This window comes from Anas platyrhynchos, chromosome Z (genome assembly GCF_047663525.1).
Source record: "Anas platyrhynchos isolate ZD024472 breed Pekin duck chromosome Z, IASCAAS_PekinDuck_T2T, whole genome shotgun sequence".
NCBI classification, from domain to species: Eukaryota; Metazoa; Chordata; class Aves; order Anseriformes; family Anatidae; genus Anas; species Anas platyrhynchos.
In genome coordinates, this window is record NC_092621.1 from 18417954 (window position 1) to 18430766 (window position 12813).

A 12813-nucleotide genomic window follows, 5' to 3' on the forward strand; every position below is an offset into this window, starting at 1 on the left:
AGGAAATATGGGCCAATGTACAAATTCCTGAGCAAAAAAACAGATTTAGCAAGAAAGAAGATACTGTGAACTGAAATCGAGAAGTTAATTAGAATGTCTTGGAAATGATTCATAACTCTCAGTTTTTTGTTTGTTTGTTTTTGTTTGTTTCAACTGTAATTATTCCTAAGGTATTTGGGGATGTTTTTGTAGGTACGGTTCTTTACATCTGAGGTAACCAAACTCTGAAGCGGTGACAGTCCAAAAGAATCGTGAAAAATCAACTTCATGCTTCCCTAGTATGACAGCAAATGTAATTTTAAACTGAAAAACTAAGGAAATAGCGCTACACCAGAAAATATGCCACTGAATAGGAGAGCAAATGTGAGTAACACAAGGTGCTGTTTCCCTTTCAGCTTCACTATTATCTCTGTACTGGGGCTATTGAAAAAATGGCCTTTTTAAAAGTAGCATTTATAAATTACATATCTGTCTCCCTGACTTCCAGCTCACATAAAGAAATCTGAATGGCATCTGTGTTGTAGAAATAATGTGAATTGAAGGTTATGCAAATGTTTTTAAGCACCATGCCTTCTAGGTTTGGGAGCTTCCAATTAAATACCTGTATAACTACCTCTGCCTTCACATGAACAGCTCATGCAAGGTTAACACCTGTGGAATATAACACTGGAGATACTCAGTCCCAGTTACATTGCTTTTTCCATAAAGCAGTTTGGTTAACTGCTGGCTACTCTACAAATGCTATATTTTATATAAAGTGGTTTCCCTCTTGGGCCCACTTATGTAGGCCCAACAAAAGGTAGAATGTTTAATGTTGAAGCAAGTTTTCCCATTGTCTTTTCTAAAGTTATGATGAGTAACTAATATTGAATGCAACAGGCTGTTATTAAACATACTGCATAATAAAAGTTGATTCAACAGATGCTTAGTTAAGCGTTTCAGTTACCAATAAGTAGAGACTTGGTTCAAATGCTTGTAGAATTAGAATGTTTAGTTGGTTCTCTTTTGTTTGTTTTTTTTGTTTGTTTGTTTGTTTTGTTTTTTTTTTTCCTCAATTTTGCTTTTGAAAACACATAGGTCAGATTCTCACTACTTGTTTTGGATCACAGTTTTTTAAGAAATTATTCTGATATTGTGAGTGTAAGTGGGAAAGGATCCCCATGCAAAATGGACAGTCTTCGTAAATGAGAATGGATGCCCATTCTGAAATCCCATGCAGAAACCTATTTAAAAATATAAACAGTATTTGCATCCTCATCATAGTCTTTGTATATTATAACAACAGTGAGAACAAACATTACATTTATTCTTCTTTTTGCAAGGCTGGAACCTCTGTCTCAGGAAAGGCAGAAAAGCTTATCCCCCTGTTTGCAAAGGTCCAGGTACTTGACTTGAACACCCAAATCACATTCCCAATAAAAACAATGGCTTCATTGCTTCTACCCCCAATAGGAGCCATTGGCTACCTGACCTTTGTATTTCCTGCAGCGATCTTCCCAATAACTGAAATGGATTTTCTATAGGCAGTACATGCTCATTTTTACAACTAGGCAGACTACCACCAAAGAGAAATACTGTTCCTGAATTCCTGACTGTCCAGCACTCATGCACTCTTAGCCATGCTCTGTCATGCATGTACACCACTTGATAGCTGCAGAGCTCATCCATGGCCAATGGGGAAATGCAAAGCAAACAAGTGAGGTAGCTTAGATATGTTGGTCCAATCAAAACTTAACAGCCAAAATGAAACTTGAGGTGATATATTTATGTGTCACATAGCTAGCAGACCAATCAAAAAACATGTTTCTCACTGACCACATAGCCTACATATTTTTGGAATACGTATTTTACCTTTGGATTTAGGCTAAGTTAACATTACAAGATGACTCTGAAACAGTCACTCTGACAACTCTGTTCTATATCTTGTTCCTTACCTAGAAGATCCTTCCTCTAATATTATTCCAAAATGACTGGAAACCAATATCCAAGAGTGAGACAAGATTATAACAGTACTAAGTGGGGTACTCTGTGTTTTTTATACATAGCAATATGGCAAGAGGAAGGTATTGGGGAAAAAGTGTAAAACTATATGCTTGGTTTAATGCATTGACTGACAGAATTCTGCAAGAGTAGTATAAATAATATTTTAGTTATCAGGTCAGAGTAGGCACCCAGAGGGAGTCAGGAAAAGGATTTTCTGAAGTCTCAGAAGCTTAGGGTTGATCAATAGTAAATGAAAAAATCAATGTCCAGTTCTGCAGTTGTGAAGAAAACAAGTGCTTGGCAAGTGTATTTGAGGGTCTTGTTATTTGGAACTGATTGAAAGCAGGGAAAGAGGAACTGGAAGTGAGGTGGGGGGTTAAATAAGACAGATGACTGGAAAAATCAAATAGGTGTGTGGAAAGCAGTGAGATTATAGAAAGACAAAGGGGAAAGGTCAGGGAAGTTCTGAGGCTTTCTGGAATCTCTCTACATGCTAGCCATCGTGCTTTCAGATGACAGGACACAGGACATGTCCATCTACCTCTCCCACTTCCCAGTGGCCTCTTGTCCTTCCACAATCCACTCAATCCACTGTCTAAAGATCTAGAGGCTTCTTTGCAACTTCCTTCCACTTCCTCCAATTCAATGCTTGTCTGCTTTCATCCTCCCAAGAAGCAGTTACCTGGTTCTGCACAGACCAGGTAGGGAGGGAATGGCCAGAAATAAACAGGCAGCTTGTTGCCTGTTCTCACACAAACAGCCCACACTTCATACACTCCATCTGCCTCCCCTAGCAAATTCAGTTCCCTGAGATCTTGAAAAACAGGTAGCAAGGTCACATACTGTTGTTTACTTTGGCTGTGCCTAGGAGTCAGACTTGCCTATTGCCACTGGTATTAGTAAGAAAGCTTCCACTGATTTAATCTTGTTTCAATGAGTATAACTTGAATAATTTCTTAGCAAACTCCCTTTTCATTGGGTGTTTAAAGGAAAGTCAAGGAAGCATTCATTACCATATTTTTTTGCAAAACTATTTGGATGTTGGTGGTATTATACAGCAGTTTTAAGATGCCTCCATCAGCCGCTAGAACATACAGCAATATACACTGTTTATATTCTTCTTTATTGCTCCCTGCAGAACAACATCTTTGAGAAATTTTTCTTTCCTTCTCAAGCGAGACATAATTATAATTGGGTAAACCACATATAAGCCTTCGGGGAAAAATCTGGTGTAGCAAGAGTTAAGGACATTATTGACTGAACCAGCTGGGCAGCATTATGCTATTTAAACAATTTCATTCTGCATATGTGTGCTGCCCAAAATTAGGTGTAGAAAACAGCTAGAGGCAAAGCCAGTTGTAACCCTGTAGCTTATTAACTATGACATCTAGATTTTTTAAGGGTGTAAAACATATATAATTAATTCTTCATATGAAATCATGAACTAAAGCTTATTGCCATTTGTCAAAGGGACAACAACTTCTTTGCCCCAGAGAACAGTTCACTGGCAGGGAAGCATTCGGTCTGGGAAGAACAGAGTGTGCTCTGCTGTCAATGGCTTGTTTGTATTGGGAAGACATGCCAAGCCAATACAGAAGTTAATAGACTATTACACTAAATGGTGAATTTGTCCTTACTATGGGCAAGGGCAGATTTGTGTTAACTGCTTGTATCTTATATAATTACAGCTGGGCACCATATTTAAATGCATGGTGTCTTAGTACCTTAAAGGGTAAGTTAATTTAATGTTTTCCTACCAGAGGGATTCAAATGGGCAAAGGGAATGCCAAATAGCTGATTTTAAATATCAGCAGGGAATCCTAAAAAAGCTGTTCTGTTGGAGGGCACAAGCATGTTGTCTTGAATGAAGGCATCTCTTAGCATTCCTCATCACTGCCTTTTACTTTTCAGGCTCTGTTAACCTGCTTTGGGACTTGGGATGTAGAAACTTGTGACTAGTTTTCACTAGGGATTTTTTTGTGTGTCAAGATAATGCTCCCTTCTGACAGACTTTCTGAATATGTCTGTACCATTAAGTATGCATTTATAGTTGCAGACACTCAGGCATGAAACCAATTTTATAGACTTCATAGTAAACTGTAATTACAAACAAAGAATAGAATGATCATCTCTTTTATAATCTGCTTATTTTATATAAACCATAATTGATTATCTACTATTCTGTATTATTATTTAGAGGAAATTGCAAGTATATAGTTAGCAGATAAAATCACAGGTTTTGAGCCTCACCTCTGTGCCTGGGAAGATCATGGAAAAGATCCTCCTGGAAGTAATATCAAGGCATATGCAAGACAAAGAGGTGATCCCAGACAGCCAGCATGGCTTCATCAAGTTCATGCCTGACCAATCCAGTAGCCTTCTCTGATGGAGTGACCAAATCAGTTGACAATGGAAGATTAATCAATGTCATCTACCTGGACTTCTGCAAGGCCTTTGACATGGTCCCACATGGCATCCTGGTCTCCATATTGGACAGATATTGCCCAGAGAAGCTGTGGATGCCCCATCCCTGGTTGTGCTCAAGGCCAGGCTGAATGGGGCTTTGGGCAACCTGGTCTGGTGGGAGGTGTCCCTGCCCAGGGCAGAGGGTTGGAACTGGATGATCCTTAAGGTCCCTTCCAACCCAAACCTTTCTGTGATTCTGTGATTCTACGTCAGCTATACCTACTGTAATCCTGTATAAAACACACTTTGTTGTCCACTTTTCAGTTGTGGTCACTCTCTATCTAATTTCCTTATAAGCCAGATATAAATTAAATTTTTGTACTTAATTATCATGGTTGTGCTTCAGCTTTTTTGTTTGTTTCTTTGTTTGGTTTTGGGTTTTTGGTTGGTTGGTTGGCATGGTTTGGTTAGAAACTGACCAAAGAAAACCTTCTGCTAACACTTGTTTTCAGTGCAATTTTTCTGTATCGAGGTGCCCTTAAGTACAAATACCTACATTTTGATTTTTTTAATAATTAAAATTACAGATCTCAATGTTTCATAGACTTTTGTTATCTTTACCTGGTCTGGTATCATATAATTCAAATCTCTAGGCAATGGTGATGACCACAAAAATCTCTGTCTAGGAGCTCATGCTATAGGACCACCATTGCCTGCCAAAGGAATCATTATATAAAAGTTTTGACTTCAATGAGTGTGGAAATCATGTAGTACCAGTCCACTCGTTCGCTCCCTTGCATGTCACCCAGAAAAAACATCAGGGCAACCTGAAAAGTTTCAAGAAAGTATGAAAGAACCTCTTTTTTATGCATACTCCTTGGAGAGATTGCAATCTGACGAGGTAGTAAATTTTTGACTATTTGATCCAAAGACATAAATAGATTCCTATTGACTTCAATTAACATCGGGTTAAGTCCTGAACTACTGTAGCTAATGAGGTAGAGTTAGGGATTTTCCAGTACCTACAGTCTGTTTTAAGTGTAAGAACCTCTTTAAACCAAGACAAGAGAACCTATGCTTTGAACTATAATTTTCTACAACTTATAAATGTATGATGTTTTAAAAATCCTTATCTTTCCAGATAAAACTTGAAAAAATATATTAAAAAAAAAAAAAAAAAAAAAAAAAGAGGCAAAAAAGGAATTCTTAGAAACACCAAGAATGTTTTGGGAGATAATCAGGGCTTCCAAGCATCTCCCACTTTCAAGTGCAATGGAAACAACTAGAGTAGTACATGAACAACTTTCTATCTCCAGTGACAGAAAACCAGTCAACAAAGAACAGACGTAGGAAAAAGATAAGTATTTGGGTATATGGAACAGGGATGCAACATCTGGCCAGTACTTACTTACCAACATGCGTTTTCTTTGGTCAGGATTGCTTACCTGAAGAGGCTGAATTCACAAGCTGTCTTTAGATCCTCGTCCTTAAAACAGGATCCTTAAAACAGGATGTCCTTAAAAATACATCTTTTGAGAGGTTTTGAGTAAAACTACAGCAAAGCTCCTTCTTTAATACTTGAGCGCTAATAATCATACACATACCTGGGCACATTTCATACAAATAGATTTGAATTTTCTTTCAGTCTGTACTCAGAAATTCTCATTTTTACAATTTATGTAAATCTCCATCGTCTATCTTATTAGCAGATACTATAGAAGTTCGAGTTGTAATACCTATAATTACTGTATATAATATGCACTAAAAGAGATGTTATTGCTTCTGACAGTATTTATTGTACCTCAACCACACAGGTAGCTTAGGGTTACATGTTAAGATAGTTTAAACAAAAAAAAATCCACCTTTAAATTTACTGTAGTGATTGTGTATTGGCAATTATCCACAGATACTCTCAATATTTTTCACATATGCAGTTTAGCACATTCAAAATCACTGCCACCTATCTCACTTAATACCACAGCAACACTTCTTCATATTGATGTCTTACAGGTCTCTGAGGCTTATGTTTTTTACTCTTTCTAGAGTACAGAGTATATAAATATTTAATCCTTTTGTCCTTTTGCTCCTTTTCAGTCCTCATGCATGAAAAAGTGTTTCAATGAACTTTGCTCAGGAGAAGTCTGAAAGTTGAGCCATATAATTGTTAATTTTAAATTGAACTCAAGCAATTTCATCCCATAAAATATTTTTGTAAAATAAATGTGTTAACAGTATTATACTGTGATAAGTTGAGAATGGGCATTTGTTTATTTTTGTTTGCAAAACAATATATGATGAACAAAACAAAAACAAGATCATCAGTCATACAGACAGGACAACACAATTAAATTTACTTTATTACTAGCAGCAAAAGCTAAATCTGCTGAAACCATCTTTGCTTCTACAGAGTATGCGTCCACTTGACAAAACTGGGTTAGTTACTACATGCTTTCTTATTGCCCGTATACTCTGAATACTTGCTATACCCTGTATTTTCAGGTGCATTATGATGATAACCAGGACTGTAGCGCTGGAGGCATAAACTGATGCTACTCTGTCACATCCCATGAAGCAAGTGACATACTTAGTGACATATTAGAGGAGAGGGGAGTGCTCATCCCTTCCAGGAAGTCTGCCTCTAATACCTAAGTCAACAATCTGTTCTTTGGTTTCACTAAGAATATTAAAGGTGTATTCTTGCAAAAGTTAATTTCATCTTTGTTATTAGGGAGGAACCTTCATACTTAGAATTATGATTCTGGTTTGCACTGCCTCTTTCCTCTGAAGACCTGATATGTTATCATGTCTGTGTGTAAGAGTTTCTGCATATATGTGTTAGAAAATAGTGATTCTCTTGAAAAGCTTGGTAATATAAATAGTGCTAGGATCCTGATACCTCTTTCCCACTCTTTGAAAGTGGAACAAAAAGACTGTGGTTTGCCAGATGTCATAGAGAAAAGCCTGCAGGAGAGCCAGGGCTATATTTCTTAACTACCAAGTCAGTGCCCTAGCTGCATGTCCAGCCATCCTTTCTTGCTTATGTCTTGGCAGCTCGGTCATAAACCTAGTTTGTGAGTAACAGAACCAGTTAGTGACAATTGGCTAAACAGTACAAACACGGTGACACTGCAGACATGCTAGGCAGTAGACTTATGAGATTCTCAGCTGCATGACAGTCAAGAATATAGGAGTAAATATGACAGAGAGTCATGAATGCTTCAAAATGTGTTTCCACTCAAGCAATTTACTGTATGGGTGAAAATTTTAAACTAAAACCATTCACCCTTTCATACTGTTCCAAAGTGTTTTAAGGACGAGGATCTAAAGACAGCTTGTGAATTCAGCCTCTTCAGTACATTCCTTTTTCTGTTGTACAGGTAACTACAGCTCCAAAGGAAAAGCAGGACAAGGGTGTGAATATACTGAGTCCATCTTGAAGAATTCTTGATTAGGAATAAACTGCATTTCTCCTTTGATCATCCTCCACTTATTTCTGAGGATGGTAAAAACAACAACTACCAGCAATTAGCTGGCCAATAAAGAATTGAAGAGAATCGTAATTTAAGAGTCTTTAAGAGACCTCACAGTCAAAATGAATCTCAGATCAGATAAACAGGTCTTTTTTTTAAAAAAAAAAAAAAAAGCTCTCAGTAAGAGCTAGGTACTTTATGTGGTAGCTCCATAGATTCCACCTATGTGTACACATCCAAAGCATGCTTTATAGAGTCATTTTTTGTGTGAACTTTTCTTTTTTCCTTAGGGGGTTAGGACAAGTGCTTTTCTGTTTTCCTTAGGGGGGAAGGATAGGTATAGGCTTCATGTTTTTAACCTATATGAAGAGTATGTGAAAGGAAGACCAGCTTTATTTTCTTTCTATTTTACTCAACGTGAAGGACAGTTTTGGTTCATATCTATTTTGCAGTCTTGATTAAATAATAAATTAAGGCTTTCCATATAAGTAACATGAATTTGGTCACTTGCTTCTATATGTAGGGTTTAAGAAAATGAAGGTGAACATTTTAATTCCTCGACATGAAACTGTTGATACTTCCTGAAGAAATTAAGGTTAAGGATTAACATTACTCTGAACACATGAAAAATCATAAGTAATGATACTAAAATAACCAGAGACAGGGGGAATCATTTCAAGTATCACTAATTCTTCATTTCTACCCTGTTCATCTGTTTGACACACATATTAATTTACTGTCTCAGAACTGAGTAAGGCTTGGGCAAAATTAAGGCTTTTCACATGTTTCTTTCTCAATATTTGTCCTTCGGAGATCCAAGACATATTTTCTACATACAAACAGATATTGGTAAAATTCACAGTAATGTCAGTGGGATGAAAATGGAAAATTCTGGTAGTGATACGTTAATTTAAATACTACCAGGTCCCATCTATCATTCCTGATATCATTCCTGCTACAGATCAGGAAGTTCTGGTTGATCTCAGCTGTGACAATGGGCATAAAATATCCAGTGGATTCAGTCTCCAGACGAGGAACTGTCAAGAGGTTTCAATATACTACACCAGCTGACTCATAATTCTCTTGGAGCAGGGATAGATGGGAACTGCAGTGTGGTCAGTTCTAATTTCATTTCAGATTACTTTACATTACTATCTGAATTATTTTCCAAATGAGGTGTTTTCTGTTTACATATCCCACATCCTCATAGCTAATTAGGTATCACGCTGAAAAACCACAAAAGTAATAGATACCTAACAGTTGTGGCTATCGTACAGTAAATGCTCAAAACACAACATTAAAAATACTGTTGAAATGAGGTACCTAAAAAGACAATTTTAAGATTTACTGTGCAGCTGTAATTCAGTCTGCATGTGCCTATCTATAATTAGACTTAATGTCTAATTACATAACCACTGTGTATTTTCCATTTGACTATTATCTTATTCAGTATTCAATTTTCCTTGTTCTTTACTACTATTATTGATGTGTGTGGCCCCACGTATCATTCACTCACCACTTGTCAAATCCTGTCTGAGGACAGAATTATTCATTGTTTTGGCATGCATTATGATACTATCAAAATCTTCACAGTTACTAATTAGTTCATTTTCACAACAATCCTTTAAGATGAGAGAATATTATTATCACTTTCTTTTGGAAGTAGGAACAAGGCACAGAAGGTTAAATGTCAAAGTCTATTGATTTTGGGTATCTAATACAAGACAGACAGGATTCTGCAATATTTAGCATCAAGTAGCATGTCCAGACAGACAGCTTTTAATATTATCTTCAAGTACAGGTCTGAGTGCCCACTGCTGATGCAGACCAGGCCTTAATCTTCTAGGCCAGACTCGTTGTAGTCAAAGTCTGGGCTAATGGAGCCACGTATTTCTGCTAGCCTTTCTCCCCACATCTGGAGGTAATAACTGCATGGGGGTTGTGTCTGGTAACATAAGGGATCAGGCCAGTTATTCTACAAATGCAGGCAATTAACTCCCCATGAGTTTGTGCAAAAGGCATAGCTGACGTGTAGCATGCCATGCAATTGGCTACAGCAGCCAATTGAGAGGCAGAAAGCCACCCTTTCATGAACTGACCCATGTGTGAGATTTGGACATTATTAGTGACAAGTTCTGGTAGACAAGCGACTGCAGCAGCTACATTTTGGAAACCACTAATGCCTTTCACATGTTCAAATGAGGCTGAGTTTTGCAATTCTTGGTCATATCATGGTCAGGCACATGATATGTAACTGATGTGTTGCAAGCATCTTTTGTAACCACATTACCTGGGTATCTAAAGCTTACTTCACACTTAAATATGGATAAAAATAAGTTTAAAATATATGAAAATAAAACTGGACATTTTAGATCAGGAAATTAATATCAGAGTATCAAGATGACATCAAAGACAAAAATAAGTTGGACATCTGCTGAGAAGAAATATTAACTTCTAGTTTTTATGTAATCAGAGTGTAGAACTGCAGTAGTAGAATAAAACACCTTTGCAGTTTACAGAATAACTCAGTGTCTTGCTGTAGTATAGTCAGGACATATCAGTGGCTCTGGGAACAAGCAAATTAAGAACAGGAAGCTGAATCTGATCTCTGGCAATAACAGCGTGCTCCAGCACAATTTAAGTAGCTAACCGTAGAGAACGCTGCTTTCCTAAAGTGCTAGAACAGTCTCTGGGTTACAGGATTACCAGGCATTTGCAAGTTGGTCCCAAATGTCTATTGCTACGTAGTCTTTGCACATTAGCCCTCACAGAGCTGCAGCTCATGAAAGAGGTCAGCTCATTACTGTTGTTTGCTCACTGACTATTAACTGCTCTCTATGGGTTTGTATACCCAGGAAGTATGAAGCATGGTTTGGCAACTGAGGCACTAATTCTTGTTCCTGAGCAGAAAAGGGGCCTCTCTCCAAATTACGCAGATTCAGGCAGGAGAACTAAATCAAAAATAATAAGCAGATGGACAGTAACCCTGCTACTTTACCTCCTAGGGAGGAACTAAGAAGCATCACCTCCTCATTTAGGTCATGTGCTTAACCCTAAAGTGTTATACATAAAGAGCACAAAAAAAAAAAAAAAGCCAAAAAAAAAAAAAATATCTAACATTGAGCCAGCGGAAAAAATGTCATAGGCTGTAAACCACTAGCATGTGACTTAATAGTCTCTCATTGTTCTTAATCCTGTTATTGTTTTCCTTGCTATTTGTTTCCACAGCAAAATTCCAGCAGTGATAGAATAGGAATAGCAATGAGAGACTGTGGAGCCCATCCAAAACTGCCTGGTGGTTCTTTCTCTCCTAGCTTGTTGCTAGAATAATGTTTATTCCTTCAACCTTCACTTCTCTGGTATCCCCACTGAATGCTGTGGGAACAGTGATGTGAGTAGCGAGTTGGCAAACTGGATAGTCAGTCACTCATTATCCAACATCCAGCTGCCTTCGGCTGCTATCACCCAGTATATTTTGCTGAGTGAAAGCTTGCTTGTGCACTACAACTCACATTTCCTCTGTTTTAGAACATTTCTCTCTATCCATCACATATTTCACTCTCATCGTCTGCCTCTAACTTCTAACTTTTTAATATGTTTTGAATTGAAAAAAAATGCCAACAACAGTAACTCATTTGAACCTGTATCAGAACCCTCTCTGTGGATTGGGATTCTGCTTTAGGTTAGCTCTCTGAATGGTTTTCCTCTGGGTTTGTTCATGCCTTGCACAGAGAAGCCCCACCTCACATCACAAACAACAGACTCTGTATTTTTTGGCCATCTGTAAGCAGTTTTGACAAGCCACAAAAAAACACTACAGTGTATATGAAATATCTAACATACTTTATAAAGCCCAGCAAAGATCAGAATTACTTCGAAAACTTGTCTCCAAGAATAGGTAATCATTTAAAAATCCAGTATTACAAATCTGACTACTGAACTGGCTATTAGTCTGTACAGACCTAATTTACCTTCAGTACAGCAAAAACTAATATGGAAAAAAAAGAGCTTCTACTGTAAAAATGGAATAGTTTCTATAACACAGGAGTTAAATCTGCCTTTATAAACATTAGAGTGCTTTCATGATCTCACTACAAATATTTTATTTCTTGCACAACGTACTATCTAAACATAAACCTTGGCACAATCAAGTTTAATTAAGGGTCTTCTGACTTTCAGTAAAAACAACATACAAGCAGTAGATCTTGCAAAACTTTTTTTTTTTTCCTCAAGAATATTATAAAAATAGCAGTATTGATAAATATTTGTTGGAACAAAAATATTTTAGTAATAGAGAGAATTGTTACCATACCTGTTAGTGAGGTATGTGGTTATACTTTATAAATGTTTACATGTATACAGATCATTGCTTAGAGGGTGTGGCAGACACTGAGTGAGATTCTGCCAGTATTGTTGTTATATGATATGAAGATTTTTCTGAGAAAAGCAAGTCTCCCATCAGTTTTTAATAAACGATTTATTAAAGTGGTTGTTACTCTTGTCTGTGTGATTTTTTTCTGTGATATGAAGAAGTGTGACCGTCTTCTGAGCTGAACCTGTAGACCATGCAATTTCAGAACTAGTATGGATGACAGATTTACAATTAACAATGCAAATTCTGCATTTATATCCATTATGTACAAGTCCAGTAAAGATAAAAGGAGGTTCATATATCAGAATTTGGTCCTCAGACTTAACTGAAATTTTATCTACAAAAAAGGATTTGTAGCTTCTGAGATTTTAAAACCTCTGCAGCCTTCCAGACATCACTGAAGTCAGAAAATTAAGAAAGTCTGAGAATATTGTTATAGTTCTGACACTGAAATAAATAACAATTGACATAGAAGCCAAATTTTGGTTGTCTTTTTCTTTGTGGATGGGCAAGGGGAAGTAGTATTTTTGCTAATGAATTACTGGCTCTCCTTCTAAGACTGAAAACTTGTGGGGGGCTGAC